Here is a 19507-nt window from a genome sequence, read left to right as displayed (position 1 = left end):
TCTGTATAGTACATATTCTCAATGAAGCAATTCAACTCACCACAGATAGTAATGAAATCAGTGTTTCTGCTTTTATTTCTCAAAATTTGCATCCCAGTGGCAAATAGCGTTGACTCAACCTTTTCCAACCATTGTTTAGCAATTATAGGCCACAGCTTTCTTTTTTCTTTTTCTTTTTAAAAATCATCTTTATTGAATTAAAATACAAATATATATACATAAGGTAAAGGGACCTCTGACCATTAGGTCCAGTCGTGATCGACTCTGGGGTTGCGGTGTGCATCTCGCTTTATTGGCCAAGGGAGCCGGCGTACAGCTTCCGGGTCATGTGGCCAGCATGACTAAGCCGCTTCTGGCGAACCAGAGCAGCGCACGGAAACGCCGTTTACCTTCCCGCCGGAGCAGTACCTATTTATCTACTTTCACTTTGACGTGCTTTTGAACTGCTAGGTTGGCAGGAGCAGGGACCGAGCAATGGGAGCTCACCCCATTGTGGGGATTCGAACCGCTGACCTTCTGATCAGCAAGTCCAAGGCTCTGTGGTTTAACCCACAGCGCCACCCGCGTCCCAATATATATATATATATATATATACATACATAAAGATAAAAAAGAAAAGATTAAGACAAAAAAAAGAAAGAGGAAAAACACACACATGCAAAAGAAGAATTTGCATTATTATACAATCGTTCATTGAATTTCTAAATAAGACTTCCAATTCTTCTCATTGTACTTGTGTTGTTATTTACGTTTAATGCATAGCCTTCTATTACCCTAATTTGTTTTTGTAATCTGGGAGGACAGACAAAGGTGTGTGATCTTGCTAGAGCCAGGTCATAAAACTATAGCTAGTATTTGTGTAGAGCACCCACCAGGTATCTAGCCAAAGTTCAACATGCTTTGAAGTCTTGATTTCAGCAGAGAAGAGAGTTGAACTTACTGCAAAAAAGTGAGACTTAAGAGGGGCTTGTGTTTGTTTGAATTGTTTCCCATGTTTGTTTGAATTTATTCGCCATGTTTGATATTGCCGAATGGTATACAGTTAAGAACCACAACACAAAGAAACAAAGTCTAGCCGGAGTTATTAACTGGCAGTGAGCAAACGTAAAGCGGTTTGAAAACAAATCACTTCGTTTCATGAAAGTTTTCATAAGGGAAGGTTATACAACAGTTAGAGAGAATAGAGAAGATTAGGCTAAAATGACGTTTTTAGAGATTCTTGGTCAGGAAGGTGCAACAACAAAGCCCAAAGACTCAACTGACAGCGTAGCATTTCTTGTGAAGTGTGGGGAGGGGAACTCACAAAACGTTGTGTGCACAAATGTTCACAGTTTGGGAATATCAGTAAACTTAAAGCCTGCGAGTATGTTCTGCAGCAAATTTGATGCTTTGCTCCGGGTATCTACTACCTGCCTTTCTGTCATGCTTGCATGATAGAAGTTTGACATGAACAAACTGGGGAACAGAAATGTTTGGTGAACATAGAAGGTATCATTTAATTTATTTATTTAAATTGTTTGCACTCTCCTTTAAGAAAGAAAAAGTAGTCCCCCCGCAAGGCAGCTAACAATCCAAAAATGTGCAAATATTAAAACAACAGCTCATAATCAACTCAATTCAATCCACCATAAAACCAACAGCATGAACAAACATGGCAACATGATAAAACAACCCCAAGCTATAGCAGTATGAAATGTTTATTTTGTACCCCTTACAACAGCTTTGTGGGATAGGTGAGAGGGAATAGAGGTGAGAGTAGCAGGCAAATTCCACTAAGATGGATTTCCATCCTAGGGACCACAGTAGAAAAGAATATTTACCTGAGTAAAAAGGTATGCATCATAGAAGTATAAAAATTCCAGGCATTGGAAACAGAAGCACTTTGATCACTAATATCCATCAATGCTTTTTGATGGAATTTGATTGTGTCACGTTTAGATTTTCTGTAAGATGTGGCTATTTTCTTCCACTGAAGTACAATGTGTTAATTCAGCCAAGTAAATATTCTTTTGTCGCTTCAGGTGGCATGTCACAACACATTTAACACTTGGGTGCACACATTGGCCAGGAGGGAATTGCAAAGTAGTGTAATAACCTAAGAACCCAAAACCTCAAATCAACTCCATTGTCCTCTGAAAACAAGAATCCTCAGGGAAAGCTTTAAAATAGTCTTGTGGGGGTGGGGTGCATTTAAAATGCATTGGAATCGCCTCTACAACCAAGCCAGCTTTCCACCCTTTTGTTTAGAATGTGGAAGATTAATATGTTAAAATCTGTGGAAGTTGCATATTTGGGGAGAAGGCTGGGTTAGGGAGAGGAAGAAGGGAGTAAACATGTCACATAATGATATTGACTTGGATGCTAATACAAGCGTTATAAGAAAAAAACGCTCCTTTATCCCTTATGGGGTATCCAAGAGCCCATATAGAGTCCTTATTATGTAGGTTTTCTATTGGTAGGAGAAAATAGCAGAGGCCAGCCAGAGAATATTGAGAAGCAAAGCAGCTAGTAAGCCTGATCTTTATTAAACTGTTGCAACAGGGTGCCCCCTGCCCCCCCCCCCCGTGCAGGATGGAGGAGGAACCCAGAACAATGGTGTCCAAGCTCTTATACAGTAGATCCTCAGGTTACGTTACCTTCAGTTTTGCCGCACGCGCAGAAACATTCTATCATGTCGTGCGCATGCACAGAAGCGGTGCCTCTTAGATGCTGAGTTTTCGGGGTACATATGGACCCCCGGAACGAATTAAGTTCGTATCCAGAGGGTCCACTGTATAGACTCAAGACCACCCCCCCCAAGAAAAACATCATACACAGGAGGTGGTCCCCAGCAGAAATTTGAGTGTGTTGCTCCTCTCCTGTCTGCCAGGATAATGCCTTATCTGATTGCCTTTTCTGGGTAGCCTGGCCCATTCCTTTGAGATGGTAAATACTTAGTTCCTGAATCTCAGGTATAGAGATAGTGTGCTCAGCTTAACAGATACTTGCCAGACTGTATTTCCAGGGAGGTGTAAGCCCCTCAGACCAAAGACAATTGGAAAGCTTTTCCCATTTCCTTCCTCCTTGCAAAGAAATATTTGAGGTCAGTTTGGGAGAGTCAAAATGGCTTCAGGATTGTTCTCCTGTACTATTTCAGACACATGGTTTATATACTTATGTATGTGTGTTTGCCTTGTACATTTATGAACATTTATGAACATATTATATTATATTAGGGACGCGGGTGGCGCTGTGGGTTAAACCACAGAGCCTAGGTCTTGCCGATTAGAAGGTCGGTGGTTAGAATCCCCGCGACGGGGTGAGCTCCCGTCATTCGGTCCCAGCTCCTGCCCACCTAGCAGTTCGAAAGCACATCAAAGTGCAAGTAGATAAATAGGTACCGCTCCGGCGGAAAGGTAAACGGCATTTCCGTGCGCTGCTCTGGTTTGTCAGAAGCGGCTTAGTCATGCTGGCCACGTGACCCGGAAGCTGTACGCTGGCTCCTTCGACCAATAAAGCGAGATGAGCGCCGCAACCCCAGAGTCGGCCACGACTGGACCTAATGGTCAGGGGTCCCTTTACCTTTACCTTATATTAATGTGTGTGTGTGTGTGTGTGTGTGTGTGTGAGAGAGAGAGAGAGAGAGAGAGAGAGAGAGAGAGACAGACCTTGGAATTCCTATAACACAAGTTAAGGATGTTCATGGAAGTAAAGTTTATTTCCTTCCCTTCCCCATGCAGCTTCTTGCACCTCTCTCCCCTCCCAAAAAATCTCTCTCTCAAAGGGTCAAAGGGCTCTCCTGAACAATGTGGGATGAAGTCGGGGAGGCGAGATGTTTGCTCACGAGCCAAGCGTTTTGAGTTGCTTCAGATGCTGCACTTAGGGTAGCCAATGGTACTGTGTGATCTTGAGTAGCTAATCTCAGTTTCAGGATGGCTTTGGAAGCAGTCTCGGTTGATGCGGAAGTGGGAAGTGCATGTGAGAAGTATTAAAACTGCCTGAAGAAACATGGCATTGGACACTGCTGCCTGCAAAGGGTGTGGTTGGATTTGCTGATAAAGCATTTCTTGGTGACGCTAGCTGCTTCTTGGAGAAGAAGCAGAAGTTTAAGGTTTACTCAATCTGAAGATGCCCTTCATATTTTCCTGCTTACTGAGCACCCGTCTTAATTTCTCTTCGAAAGTTCGTTGCTGTCCAGTCCGAAGCAGACTGCTGTTGAAAATAGGTGCTGCTGTTGTAAGTGTTGTTGTTTAATTGTGTCCGACTCTTTGTGACCCCATGGACCAGAGCACGCCAGGCACTCCTGTCTTCCACTGCCTCCCGCAGTTTGGTCAAACTCATACTGGTAGCTTCGAGAACACTGTCCAACCATCTCATCCTCTGTCGTCCCCTTCTCCTTGTGCCCTCCATCTTTCCCAACATCAGGGTCTTTTCCAGGGAGTCTTCTCTTCTCATGAGGTGGCCAAAGTACTGGAGCCTCAGCTTCAGGATCTGTCCTTCCAGTGAGCACTCAGGGCTGATTTCCTTCAGAATGGATACGTTTGATCTTCTTGCAGTCCATGGGACTCTCAAGAGTCTCCTCCAGCACCATAATCCAAAAGCATCAATTCTTCGGCGATCAGAAATAACATTAATGTGCCTTGACATTTTCTGTGCTGGCCGAGATAATTTCAAGCCTGGTATTCCAACAGAAGAGACACACCAATGGGTGGAAAATCTGCTGATGATTACTACTGTTGTTAATTATTAAATTGCTTATATAACTTTAGTGCTTTATTGCCCATTCTGGGCGATTAAAGATGGGAGCAGATGCCTTTCTATGCTAGTAAACATACTGGAAATGAAGGGCTGACGTCAGAGACTAATGGCAAGAGAAAGCAAGCCTGTCTTAATTTTGCTACTCAAATCCAAGTACTGAACATACCAAACAATGGAAAAAATGTATATAAGGAACATTTCCAGGTTAAAGATGACTTGCCCTTTGTGACAAAGTGCTAATCCTTTAAGACACCAAACAAATAAAGCCATTGTATTACTTCTCAATTAAGTTCCAGTGGCACACATTATTCCAAACAGATTTAAGAACTTTTTGGTTCCATCTCCAGAAATTGCAACCCAGTCAAACATTATTTGTGTGGTTGGAGTGTTGCGATTATTGGAAGCGGCACATGATGAATGTGTTTTGCTGGTGTATTTTGATAATGTGATACATTTATCCAAGCTCATAAAAGTGGTGGCCATTTATATATTGTCGTTTTGGAAATGTTTAAATAAAATAGTCGAGATCTTTGATTCTAGATCTTAACAGACTTAGGCAAAATAAGGCAAGTTTGATCCCCCCTCAAAAAAACTAGCTGGATGTGAAATTATTATTATTATTATTATTATTATTTACAAGGCTATGTTACCACAAGTTGAGAACTAGAAAGAAAACAGCATGCCTCAAAGTCCATAAAGTGATTTAACTTTTAGAGTCAATGTTCTAGCAGAGTTTTGAATTTCAGTGGAACCACATTGTACTGTTGGTACATTGATGTTCATGGTGGCTGAGGTGGGTTGGATGATGTTATAGCCAAAAGCATTTAAAGATATTTGGTGAATTATGTAGACGGTTCTGTACCATAAATGTAGTGGTTAGCTATACTCGAAAGAAGACCCGGTTCCTGTATAGACTACAGAATTTCATTAGGTGCACATTCCCCCCCCCCCGTGTCAACAGTGTACCTCACACTGTACAGCAGAGCTTTCCAAACTGTGTGTCATGACATGTTGGTGTGTCGGCTCCGTTGTGTTGGTGTGTCGCACAAGCACTGCCCATGCTCCTCCCAGGGCTGGAAAGGGGTCAATGGAACCTCTGGTTTGCTAGTAAAATTGAATTACTGTGTTGCGAAATGATGCATGTCTAAAAAGTGTCTCACCAACATGAAAAGTCTGGAAAGTTCTACTGTACAGGGTGACACAATAAAAATGGCCCTGATGTAAGGAGCTTCCAGGAAAGTATCAAGAGAGGCTTCGTAAAATAAGTGAGTATTGTTTAAAAAAACTTGGTATTTTTCAATTTCTGAAGATTCCACTGGGGTTACGTTCTGGGGATAGCGCCGGAACCCAAAATCGCATATAGTCAAAGCACATTGGGTTCAATGGTGGGTGGGATTGCCAAAGTCCCCCCCCCCCCGAGTTGCCTGCCCGCTTTCCACATCCTTTTCAATTAAAAAAAATTGACAAGCGCTTAAAGCTGAATGTGCACAAGTTGTGAGTTACCTGTACTGAATAAAAAAACCCACACATTTATAAAATTATCTTTGGCTTTTTGTGTCTTAGTGCTCTGATATACTTTATTAGACTGTGGAACATAGCTCCTATAGCGAAATGTATCCCACCGTGCCTCTAGTCTAGAGTTAAGTTAGTAGCTGTTTTCCCATATTGTGTTAATATATTTCTAGCTGCAGACATGAAAAAGATTAGTTGGTTCTTAAGCAGTAAATTATTATGGTCATATAAAAAACAGATTTAATAAAGCCTGCCTTGGGTCAGGCTGTATCAGGTTGCAGTAGCTATTTTCCTTGTAAGCGAGCACAGTATTAACGAAGGATTTCATTTCAGAAAGGTAGCACTAGGTATTGGTTCATCAAAAGTTCTTTGCATAAGAGGCAACAAGGGATAATTAATGCTATAAAGCATGGGTAGGCCCGGGGGCCGGATCCAGCCCAATCATCTTCTAAATCTGGCCCGCAGACGGTCTGGGAATCAGTGTGTTTTTACATGAGTAGAATGTGTGCTTTTATTTAAAATGCATCTCTGGGTTATTTGTGGGGCATAGGAATTTGCTCATCCCCCCCCAAAAAATAAATAAATAGTCCGGCCCCTCACAAGGTCTGAGGGACAGTGGACCAGACCTTCTGAAAACATTTGCTGCTATAAAGCAACAGCAGACTTGCTTGTGGCTGGGTGTAGTAGAATTGGTGGAGGAGAGGGGAGAGGCTGAAGTGAGGCCTACATGTGAAAAGGATCTCTACATGTGAAAAGGATCTCTACATGTGAAAAGGATCTAGGAGTCTTGGTTGACCACAAACTTGACATGAGCCAACAGTGTGACGCGGCAGCTAAAAAAGCCAATGCAATTCTGGGCTGCATCAATAGGAGTATAGCATCTAGATCAAGGGAAGTAATAGTGCCACTGTATTCTGCTCTGGTCAGACCTCACCTGGAGTACTGTGTCCAGTTCTGGGCACCACAGTTCAAGAAGGACACTGACAAACTGGAACGTGTCCAGAGGAGGGCAACCAAAATGGTCAAAGGCCTGGAAACGATGCCTTATGAGGAACGGCTAAGGGAGCTGGGCATGTTTAGCCTGGAGAAGAGGAGGTTAAGGGGTGATATGATAGCCATGTTCAAATATATAAAAGGATGTCACATAGAGGAGGGAGAAAGGTTGTTTTCTGCTGCTCCAGAGAAGCGGACACGGAGCAATGGATCCAAACTACAAGAAAGAAGATTCCACCTAAACATTAGGAAGAACTTCCTGACAGTAAGAGCTGTTCGACAGTGGAATTTGCTGCCGAGGAGTGTGGTGGAGTCTCCTCCTTTGGAGGTCTTTAAGCAGAGGCTTGACAACCATATGTCAGGAGTGCTCTGATGGTGTTTCCTGCTTGGCAGGGGGTTGGACTCGATGGCCCTTGTGGTCTCTTCCAACTCTATGATTCTATGATTCTATGAAAAAATATATATTTCTAAAGGAATATACCGGTAATAGAATCGTGAATGTAAAATAGGAAGCCCTAGTGAAAGCACAGTTGCCCCCCCCAATAACTGAGCTGTGTTTCAGACAAATGAACCTTATTTAGATGTACTGCTGAATCGTGAGAATGAGCTGCAGTGAGCCTCAGACTTTCATTCAACCCCCAATCCCCCTTCTTGCCAGTGGCGTAGCGTGGGTTGTCAGAACCCGGGGAAAGGCAAGTAATTTGACCCCTAACCCGTGGATTTGCGCCCCCTAACCCTAACCCCCAGATGTTGCGCCCGGTGCTGCCGGCCCCCCCTGCACCCCCCACGCTATGCCACTGCTTCTTGCTGCCACAAGGAGGAATGTGGAAATTTCCCCCTCTTTTGGATTAACCAGTTTAAGCATACTAATCTTAACTGGAATTTGTTGGAACAAACACACTTCAAACCATGGTTTATGAAGCTGATTCGTTACAACACACCGTGGTTAAGAATAGCCACGTTATGGTTCAGATGACTCCCTAAACCAAACAGAACTGTAAGCTATAATTCTCAGCTCCTTCTCGTAGCCTCACCAGGGGAGGGGAGAGTAGAATGTGTGAACCTGGGAATCTCACATGTCAGAATGCAGCCACCATAGGATTCCAAAGCGGGACCAAGAGATCAGACTTGGTCTTACGAAATGTGTTTGGCATCCATCCCAAGCAGATGTTTGCAAATCTTCTCCAATCCCAGAGCCACTGTTGTGATTCTCTGTCTTTCGGTCCGAAGTTGAGTATCAGCCCTCAGTATTGTTTGATGTGCCATTAATCCTAACCAGATTTGTTGTTTTGCAAGGAAATACAAAGGCAAGTGACTCAGCACTGAAAAATACACTTTGTAGCATGTCCCGGAAGGAAGATTAATATGAAGAAAGTAAACAGTGCACAAATGACCCAGCAGATACAATTTATGAAGGGCAGTGAAGCTGGCAAATCTAATGGGAGTCCCTGCAGCTCTAAAGTAGTAATGCACAGCTAGCTAAGGTTTCTGCCTGCATTCTGCAGGAATACACAGGGCCGGATTTAGGTCTGATGAGGCCCTAAACTAGTGAAGGTATTGGGGCCCTTTATATGCCCAGCTGTCCTTTGTCAACAACAAATTGTCTCTGTTTTTTGTGTTGATTATATGGTAATTTATGGACCTAATAGGTATCTAAAGCCATTTGCACGTGTTGCCATGTCACCACTCCATGCAGAATGTAGGTACCCTATACAGTGGTACCTCGGGTTACATACACCTCAGGTTACATACGCTTCAGGTTACAGACTCTGCTAACCCAGAAATAGTACCTCGGGTTAAGAACTTTGCTTCAGGATGTGAACAGAAATCGTGCTCCATCGGTGCGGCAGCAGGAGGCCCCATTAGCTAAAGTGGTGCTTCAGGTTAAGAACACTTTCAGGTTAAGAACGGACCTCCGGAACAAATTAAGTACTTAACCCGAGGTACCACTGTATATAGAAATGAGCAAACCAGTGATGTTTTAGGGAGCAGCTAGCAGGTAGGTCCCATTACTTACATCATAGGAACCTACACAATATAAAACACTGTTGCTGTATGAAGGTTTTATTTTATTTGTTTTTTATCTTCTATTTTGGAAATGTACATCCAGTTTTTTTCCATTTAATTTTTTTTTGGGGCCCCCAAGAGAGTGGGGCCCTAAGCTATAGCTTGTTTAGCTTATACATAAATCCGGCACTGGGAATACATATGCACAAGCTGAATATACTGTCATAGGTATCTTAGTTTAACTGCAGCGGAACAAGATATGAGAAGGGTGAAAATACAAACTAGCAGAAATGTGGATCATGCAGTAGTTCCAGCATCCCTTGTTGAATTATTGCACCTCCACTCTGTACACGCAACAAAATACATCATGTCCTGATGTTCTCGCACAGACTGTTTATTCCACGCACACCTCTCATATCATTGACTTTTGCTGACACAGTGCAACAGGGGGACATAGGGTAAGTTTTCGTTTCATTATAACCAGGTGTGCAGTATGTTGTTTTCACATAGGGCGTCTTAATCGCTTGAATGTTCCCAGTATTGTGTGGTGCGTTCTTTAGAGATGACTGCGCCCATGCTGATATTCTAAAAATGGAAAACAAACAGAAAAGCACAAACTGTGTGCACCTTACTGTAAGAAATGGCAGTATTAATTCCTTCCATTCAAATTCCTTCCATTCAGTTACTGTGGATTAGTCAAATAGGCAAAGTTGCCGTACAAAAGCTAAGGGTGGATGTAGTACTGTATTTTTCGCCCTATAGGGCGCACCTAGTTTATTTTTTTGGGGGGGGGATAAAGAAAAAAAATTATTTCCCCCCCCCCAGGCACGGGGCTGGGACGGGGGAAGCCTGAGCTTCCCCCGACCCCAGCCCCCAGAACAGGCTGCTATCCGCAAGCCTGGGGAGCCCGGTGGGAAGTCGCACTGGGCTCCCAAGGCTTGCGGATAGCTTCCTGAAGCCTGGAGAGCGAGAGGGGTCGGTGCGCACCAACCCCTCTCGCTCTCCAGGCTTCAGTGAAAGCCTGCATTCGCCCCATAGGACGCACACAGATTTTCCCTTCATTTTTGGAGGGGGAAAGTGCGTCCTATAGGGCGAAAAATACGGTAGTTTTCAAGGTTTCTAAACTAATCCTAAATGCTAGGAAAACTGGGTTATAGGTATACCAGAGTGACTCAGAGGTTCATTTTGTGCGTCGGGCTGCCCCCAACCTTGTAGAGTTGGGAAAATCATGTGCTCTGTACAAAACTCATGGCACTTGCGAAACTATGGACTGGAAACATTGGCTCTTAAAATATGGGTTGAAAATAATGGATTTTCAGGGTGTGCCTGGTATGTTATCTGTTTGTCTGTCCATATCTTCTGACAGGATTGATTTATTTTAAGTGAGGAAGAATGAGCTATGTCAGGTATAATGCAGGGAATTCATCCTGCATTGCCTTTCTGGACCTGTATGCCAGAGGTCAAGGTTGGTGGAGGAATGAATACAACTTGTACCTTTGTACAGTAGTCTACATTCCAGCTGCATGAAAGCCAAAAGTTTGTGGGCACACACACATACACACACACACTTGCACATCTCCCTTCATCCGTCCAGGCAAGCAAGAGTCATCATCACAAGGACACATTTCAACAAGGCAAAATCAGCTGGAGTAAATGGAGCAGGTCCAGCAATGGGTGTGGCTTGGGGAGAGTTCAGAGGGCCGGACACAGAGGACTGGGGACCATATTTTGCCCCTCCCATTCTGAAGTTCCCCATTCCTCGTGTTTATTCGTTGTTGCTTTCAATCAAGCTTATAAATGGCCACCTGTGGTGAGCTGGCAAGGACATCTTCCTAAATCAAGAAAACAGCTACTTCTCTCCCTCTTCCAGGCCTTCTGTATGAATTTATTAATGCAAATGAGCTAGTAAAAAAATATAAAATCAAACCAATTACAAAATACAGTGATTGTTCAGTCGAGTTACCAGTACAATTTTGCTCCTACCAAGCCTCTCAATGTGCTTTGGAGGCATTAATTTATGGCTATATACAGGGTTGTCTTAAGCATATGTAGCGCCAGGGTGCAACAATCTGCCCCCCCCAGTTGCCCAGTCTCAGGCGCACAGGAGGATGGAGCCAGCCACCTGCCTCAGCATCTTGCTGACTTGGTTGCCCCCAAACTCAGGGCGCAGAGCCGCCCCGGACTAAACTCTTGGGCCCCGGACTCTTGGCCTGGTGCCATATATTATTATTATTATTATTATTATTATTATTATTATTATTATTAAGAATTTCAACATAGAAAATTATCAAAACACATCATCTTCATTCTTCCCCCCCCCATTTTTTCTCCCTCCCCCCAAGACTTCCCTCAGCTCCTCTCTCTGATATTTCAGCGCCTGTTATTCTCTGCATTTTGTAGAATGGTAAAGATCCTTAAATTTTCTGTGTATTATGTTAACAATAAAAAACTTTGTGTATGTTTATTCAAAACCTGCCAAGGAGTCCAATTCATTTTGTTGTTTTTTAAAGTAATTTGTAAAAAGTTCCCATTCTTCTTTAAAGTCTTTCCCCCCTCAATGTAGATCTTCTATCTGTCTGTACTTCAGATATTGGTTGTTTTCATGAACATCTCCTCATTGATGCTTTGCTGTCAACAGTTTGAACCGTTAACCTTTTCGCCAATACAGCCGCTTTACTGAACAAGCAAAGCTCTTTTGTAACTCTCATGAGTAAAAACAAACAAACCTCTCAGCAAGTGATGCTGCATGCCACATATGCGATAGCTTTGGGGTTTGGTTTAAACACCTATCCCACCACCCCCGGTGTTACGTCTTTCCCACCCTTTGACGTCAAATGCCTTGGAATAAAATTAAACATGCCTGCCGCAACCCTAAAGTAACATTTCTGCAAAACCACTTCCTTTCTTCCCCAGGAGTTTGTTGTATTTTGCTTGGCTGGCTCCTTCACTGAGGGATTCTATAGGCGAGAGGTCACTTGGGTTTCTGCTGTACTATTGATCACAACAGCTATCCTCTCAAGAAAGCTTGTTTTCTGTGACCTAAGAAATAGGTTTTTGTTATGTGGATGGTGATGAAGGCATTCTACCATTGCACTGTGGAGAGCGTGCTAACTTATGGTCTGTGCGTGTGGTTTGGGAACTGCACGGCCAGGGAAAAAACAATGCTATCCAGGGTTGTAAAGACTGCAGAGAGAATTATTGGGTGCACTCTTCCCACCTTAGATCAAATCTATGCTGCCAGGTGCCATAAGAAAGCGGCAGAGATAGCACAGGATAGTACGCACCCCAGAAATGATCTCTTTCAGCTTCTGCCTTCTGGAAGAAGGTATAGGGTTATAAAGGCCAGGACTAGCCGCCTGAAAAACAGTTTCTACGCTAATGCAATTCTGGTTCTAAACGCAGCATAAGGGGCCTCTGTAGTATAGTGTTTTTTAAAATGGGGTTTTAGAGTTTTTAGGGGTTTTTGAATGTTTTATGTAGTTTTGTAGTAGTTTTATGTAGCTTTTATGTAGTTTTATGTAGTTTTGTGGTAGTTTTATGTAGTTTTGTGGTAGTTTTATGTAGTTTTCAATTTCATTGTTCCGCAAGGGACAATGACAATAAAGATATCGTATCGTATCGTATTGTATGAACCAAGTCAACCACATAAGGCCTTCTTGTTGAATATTAAATATGTCCACAATCCAGAGAGGGACACTACGAGAAGGGAACGTGAAACCCCGCTGACTGGATCCTCTGTTCTCAGATGTCCAGTAGAATTATATCCATTGCCATATTGGCAGGGTTCGAAATTAGCAGGGGGCAAAGCCCATTTTGCACCACAGGTTTTTCCATTTGCAAGCACCTCTAGAAGTCTGAGTGCCATTTTTTTGCGCTTGGCTGACACTCAAATGTATGTGCTTTGAAGCATTGAAATATTCGTTAAAGAGTTTAACAATAAAGAGTAGAGTGTTTTGAAAACATGTTTTAACAATTTCTGCTAAAAGTGTGATATTAACGTATCACTTATGCGAATTGCGTATTAATTCATGCTTATCAAAATACAGTGGTACCTCAGGTTACATACGCTTCAGGTTACAGACTCCACTAACCCAGAAATAGTGCTTCAGGTTAAGAACTTTGCTTCAGGATGAGAACAGAAATCATGCTCCGGCGGTGCGGCGGCAGCAGGAGGCCCCATTAGCTAAAGTGGTGCTTCAGGTTAAGAACAGTTTCAGGTTAAGTATGGACCTCCGGAACGAATTAAGTACTTAACCCGAGGTACCACTGTACCCACAAATTCTTGAAACATCTCCACAGCCCCAGTACTGATCTTTATTCAGAATGAAGAGCTGGAAACCAATTAACAACACTGTCTTTACTGGCTCTCAAGATGAACCATTACTGTGTATTTTCCATATATTGAGAATAAATAACCCCTGTCAATTTTTGAAATGAATTTACAGATAAGGCGATTTGACTAAATGGTTACATCATTCTTCCGAATGCTTCTTCCACATACCTTTTAGTCGATCTATTGTTTATGAAGAATAGAAAAATACGTGCAGAATATTTTTCTCCGCCTTTACTAATTTTAAATGCAGTTTATTGGCAACCATGCCATCTTGCAGTCACAGGATACTTTGTTTTTTGTTTTTCTACCCGACCGTCGTTACTCATCATCTGTGCTTCACCATATGGCTCATTTTTCTCTGTGTGGAAAGTGATGCATTTCAAGGGATGACATTGGATAAGGTAGTTACCATGAAATATTTTGTTCATTGGTTTAGACAAATGATGTCAGTTTCTCTGTTTCAGGAGGAATAATACTCTTCCCCCACACCATAAATAAACCATTTCGACCTGATAAATTGATTTAAATTAAGTACAGGCATGATTTTAGCGAAACTATTGCTCAGCATCTGGGGTTGGGGGCGTTGTTCAGTTGCGTCCAGCAGAGTGCTGTCTTGTCCCCCATGCTTTTTAACATTTATCCAAAAGCACCAAAAGGAGATTTGGAGTGAGAGCTCCAGCTCTCTGTTTCACCTAAATTAGGCAAGGAAGACCAGGAATTAAATGGTGTTTGGAAGCCATGATGGGCCGGATGGGGGCAAGCAAATGTTAAAAGGTGCGCCTTCCACTTACATTATGCTTTTATTTGTTTGTTTATAAAAGTACCGGTATATCAAAGCAGTTGACAGCAACCATTCCTTTATACAATAAGACCACGTGTAAAATAAAACCCTGAGATTGATGACTGAATTGCCCACATAAGCTTGGGGGCATATAAGAGATTCCAGGATCTCCTGAATTTCTGTTGGAAGAGTGTTCCATAGAATCATACCGTTGGAAGGGATACCAAGGGTCATCTAGTCCAACCCTCTGCAATGCAGGAAGCCCAATTAAAGCATCCATGACAGATGGCCATCCAGCCTCTGTCCAGAGTGTGTGGGAACCATGATCCTTTGCAATTCTCCAGTGCATGTCCAGAGAGTGTCGCCAAGTGTTTGGTGATGCAAGTCTCCTTGCAGAGTTTATGAGCACAACCAATGGCTGGTCTAGTTGCAGCAAAAATAATTGTTGCGGGACATATGCTCTCTATGAAACTTCTTTGGATGTCAGTTTTGATCAATTTCCCTTCACATATTGGGGCATTTAAATTAATGTCCACTTCTCTATACATTAGTAGATAGGAACATGCACAAATACAGTTTTTATCCAATTATGCCATATCTTTACCAAAGACATACCATACATTTCCGTGTATAAGACAAGCTTTTTGTCAGCTAAAATCATCTCAAAAATTGTGGGTGGTCTTATACATGGATAGCATATAGTGGTGACGGGGGATTGGTTCCTGCTGTGAGCAGCAGATTGCCAGCGGCGATTGCGCTGTTGATTGGTGTCTGTGACAAGTGCTGCTTTTGATTGGCTGTTGCTGTGGCCAATGGGTGGGTGTTTGGCAGCTGCTGTGGGCAGAGAATTTGTGGCTTCCGCAATGCGTCCATTGATCAGGCTGGTGAGCAATTTTCATTGTTCTCTACCCAAAAAAGCTCCACAACTCTGAGAGCAATTCTCCCCCCAAAAAGTCCAACAACTCTGATGGATGAAATTCAAAGACTATTTAGTTAAATATGTTAAGATAATTTAATTGGAAAAGCTTGCAAATACCAGATAGGCTTAGGATTTAAATATGTAATGTTAGAGATTAATATATTTAAAGTTAAAATAGAAAGAAAGAAAGATGTTAAGTGATCAAGTTAATTTTATGAGAAAATTGGTTTTGGAAAATGGTTATAATGATATACACTGAAATTCAATTAGGGGGTTTTGAGGAAGTCACTTAACAATGTTACTAAGATTGGTTTAAATACAGCTGAGATTTATGTTTGTTTGTTTAATTTTTTTTGGAAAATCAATAAAAAAAATTGGAAAAAAAAGTTCAACAACTCTGGGCAATTTCCCCCCATTTTCTGAATTTTGAGACCCCCAAAATAGGGGGTATGTTATACACGGAAAAATACGGTACTCCAGTTCAGCCTTATCCAGTCCAGCCAAAGCAGCCAAACAAGCATGGGATACACAAGAGGAACATGAAGTTAATAGCCTTCACTTCTTTCTCCTTATCACCTTGTATTCGGATGCCTCTGAACATGGACGTCGTATTTAGGTAATTGTTGTTGATAGGCATCCATTAATGTGTCTGATCTTTTTCTAGTCCTGTCTTGTGGCAGCAAATTCCATGAGTGAATTATGTGATGTGCAAAGGCTTCTTATTGTATCTTACATTTCATTTCCATAGAGTCCTTTAGAGAGGGAAGAAACCCCATGGCATTTTTTTAGTCAGTAGACAGCTGTGACTGCTAGTGTCCACCTGTGCATTTTAAAAACACATTTTTTTACCCGACATGTCCTCAGAGTGGCATTTGTAGCCCACTCTCCCTTTTATCTTCACAACCACCCTGTGAGGTAGGTTTTGTTGTGACAGGTACTCCTACTTGAAGTAGACTCATTGAAATGAATGGACATGAGTCATGACTGACTTAGGTTCATTTATTTCAGTGGCTCTATGGTGCTGTTTTCCTAGAAAAAGAGGAGCTGGAACTCGCTATAAACGCCTCCCTTGTTTTCTTACAGTGACAATGGCGCCCACCTGAGAGGTGCCAGAACTGAGTTCCAGCAAGTTCCGACTGAAAAAAAAAAGCCCTGATCTACTCTTGAGTAGAGCTTGGCTGAAAACAAACCAGTGATTTACCCGAGGGTCTCCAAAGTCAAACTCTCAGGGTGCCGAGCTACAACTCCCAGTAGCCTTTGGTCATGATCGTTGAGGTTGATGGAAGAGATATTTCAGTCACCCCTGATCTAACTGCTGCACCACACTGCCTATTATTACTTTGCTTTCCAGTAACATCTGACACCTTGGCCAGCGACACAGACATCCGCAGCGTCAGCTCCCATTAGTGTTAGCTCTGTCGCTCGCAGAAAATGCTTAATCCGTTGCGCTGTTGTTAAGTTAATTTAATTTTGCCGCCTGACGTAATGTTGTTAAGTGTAGAAGTAGTTCCTGGGATGCTTATTAACAGTGCTTGATAAGGGCACCAGCTGCTTTGAGCGGGAGAGGACAACGAAAGGGGCATTATAGGAATATCCTGGAATCAAAACGTCAGTTCTAAAGCTGGTGCAATAATGTCTACCTTCTGATTGCTTTCCTTGGCTTGGTCGCTGATGGACTTTGCTGCATTCCATAGCCTCCTGTAAGAATTCTTGGAATGCTGCCTGTCATTCACGTGGGCGCCACATACCCATGAGATGACCACCCTCATAAATGCTCAGCATCAACATACTCCTTCTGGAAAATCGCCAGGTGGAGTCCTTCTTTGATATTGTACCACTTCAGATGGGCATCTGTTCTTACCAGAGAGCCAGTGTGGTGTAGTGGTTAAGAGCGGTGGACTCGTAATCTGGCGTCTCCGCTCCTCCACATGCAGCTGCTGGGTGACCTTGGGCCAGTCACACTTCTCTGAAGTCTCTCAGCCCCACTCACCTCACAGAGTGTTTGTTGTGGGGGAGGAAGAGAAAGGAGAATGTTAGCTGCTTTGAGGCTCCTTTGGGTAGTGATAAAGCGGGATATCAAATCCAAACTCTTCTACCACCGACCTGTCCTGTGGATTGCATTGTAAAGCAGAGTTGTGCATCACAAGCCATGAGATCTATTTATTTTTCCACCCTGGTGGCAAATATGAAAATAACTATATTGCACAGAAACACACAACAAATGAATAGCTGGAATGAATTGGGATAAAGTGTGTAAGGGGCAGTGAATTAATACGAAATTAGAGAGGATGGGTACTGCAAAGATCTTGACTCTAGCTTTCCCCAGAATAAAAGCCCTTTCCAATTTGCTATTTTCGGAAGGGCTTTATTTATATGTCTCTGACACTTAGCAGGCCAAGTGTGAATTGCTTTATTCCTCCTTGACCCCCCCCTTCCTGCTCTGACAACTGATCAGCTGATGCTCAGCTGTTATTGACCCTTTACTTTCTTCGGCCATGAGTGATTTCCAGCTCCCACACATAATTCATGGTTCGGTGGGTCAGCCTATATTAACCTCTGCACTGATACCAACATCTACCCTGCCTCTTTGCAGGGTAGAGTTCAGCTAGCAACACAGCTGTGCATCTAGACTGATCGTTAATTCATAAATTAATTCTGTAATTGGCGCATTTACAGTCGATACATCTTTGGTGTAGATTGTGGGTTTGTTACGGGGGAATCAGCATCATAATTCTGGGCAGGAGTTGGACGTTGGATGTGCACTAAATGATCAAATTTTATACCATCAATAAATCTCTGGGAATGTGCTCTGAGGCAGCCCAAATTCAGTGCTCATCATTTAAATTGCCCATTCTCGGAGCTGCTATTTTCTGCGCGAAAGTGCCATATGGATAGCTACCTGCATATTTTCTTCCCAGGGATAAGTTCAATTGGGAAAAATGCTCAGGGAGAAAAAGTTAACCTCCGACTTTTCCAGTGCAGTGGTTGTGCCATGATTTTGGTCTTCCTTCTCCCCATAGCTGCTTTTAACTTACTCTTTTTTAAGTAAAGCCCTGGGAGATTTTCATCCTCACATATCATTTAGTTGTGCCCTGGCTGGGGTTGTCAGCCCATGTTTCTAGCCCTGTGCCATTTCATCCTGCATGTGGGGGTTCACATGAAAAAGGAATTTTCACACAGAGAAAATTAGTGCGTCAGGGAGAAGAAGGAAGCTCATCTTCTTGATATCTAGCAGGGTGGAATTTTCAGACACAGAGTTGCCAGTACAAAATGTTACAGCTCAGATACAGGTTTACCACTTCAACAGCTAACTACAGTTGTACCTTGGTTCTCAAACGCCTTGGCACTTGTACATTTTTGCTCCCAAACGCCGAAAATTTAGAAGTAAGTGTTCCGGTTTTCGAATGTTTTATGGAAGCTGAATGTCCTACGCTGCTTCTGCTGGAGTGCAGTAAGATCCGACAGGCAATCAGATGCTGCACCTTGGTTTTCGAACATTTTGGAAGTCGAATGAACTTCCGGAACGGGTTACGTTTGAGAACCAAGGTACAACTGTACTAGGTCAGAGTCGCAGCATGGTTGCTGCTGTTTCACATGAGCACAGGAACACAGCAACAAGAATGCACCGCTGCATCACTCCCAACCTGGAAAACCACAGTGAAGGAAAATAAATTCAGATGTACCCAATTTCTCTGAAGGAGATGGTCCTGATTTAATCTTCTGACTGAATAGTCCTTCTTTGTTCTGCAGAATTAAGTTTGTGAGGGGTATGCCAGCTATTAGGACAAGACCAGGAGACACTGTGAATACATTAAAAGAACCATATCTATATCTATATTTATATTATCTATATCTATATATCTATATCTATATCTATATCTATATCTATATCTATATCTATATCTATATATCTATGGAAGATTATTCCCTAGAACAGTAAAGGTGCAAACAGTTAATCAGACATACTCAATAGACCATCGGGTATGTTTTCTTGATCAATGGGACCTCACTTCTGACAAGGAATGGAGACCCCGTTCCTATATGAGCCACCTTTTCTTATACCCTAATTTTTGTCAGCACCACCTTCTTGGGGCCTACATAAGTCCTGATGCTACCCTTCATCATTTGATTGACCACAGACCCCAAATCTTCTCATTTTTGCAGAGACCCTTGAAACTGGTTGTTCCTCATTTTCTGTCCGCCTGAAAGGTTGACTCATCTCCTG

At 42.7% G+C, this 19507-nt stretch overlaps 1 protein-coding gene and 1 long non-coding RNA gene across 3 annotated transcripts in view; one reads left to right on the top strand and one right to left on the bottom strand.

Moving 5' to 3' along the window:
• The window catches only part of ANKH (ANKH inorganic pyrophosphate transport regulator), a 134968-nt gene that overhangs the window by 29235 nt on the left and 86226 nt on the right, over positions 1-19507 (top strand). The window lies entirely within an intron of this gene.
• Positions 9628-14161, bottom strand: LOC310766891. The gene is made up of 2 exons (XR_014550504.1): positions 13751-14161; positions 9628-9834 (listed from the first exon to the last, which is right to left on the bottom strand). It is a non-coding gene; the product is annotated as an uncharacterized lncRNA (long non-coding RNA).

This window comes from Podarcis filfolensis, assembly GCF_964270895.1.
Source record: "Podarcis filfolensis genome assembly, chromosome: 7".
NCBI classification, from domain to species: Eukaryota; Metazoa; Chordata; class Lepidosauria; order Squamata; family Lacertidae; genus Podarcis; species Podarcis filfolensis.
The sequence above is the reverse complement of the archived record's forward strand: the minus strand, read 5'-3'. Positions and strand labels throughout refer to the sequence as shown.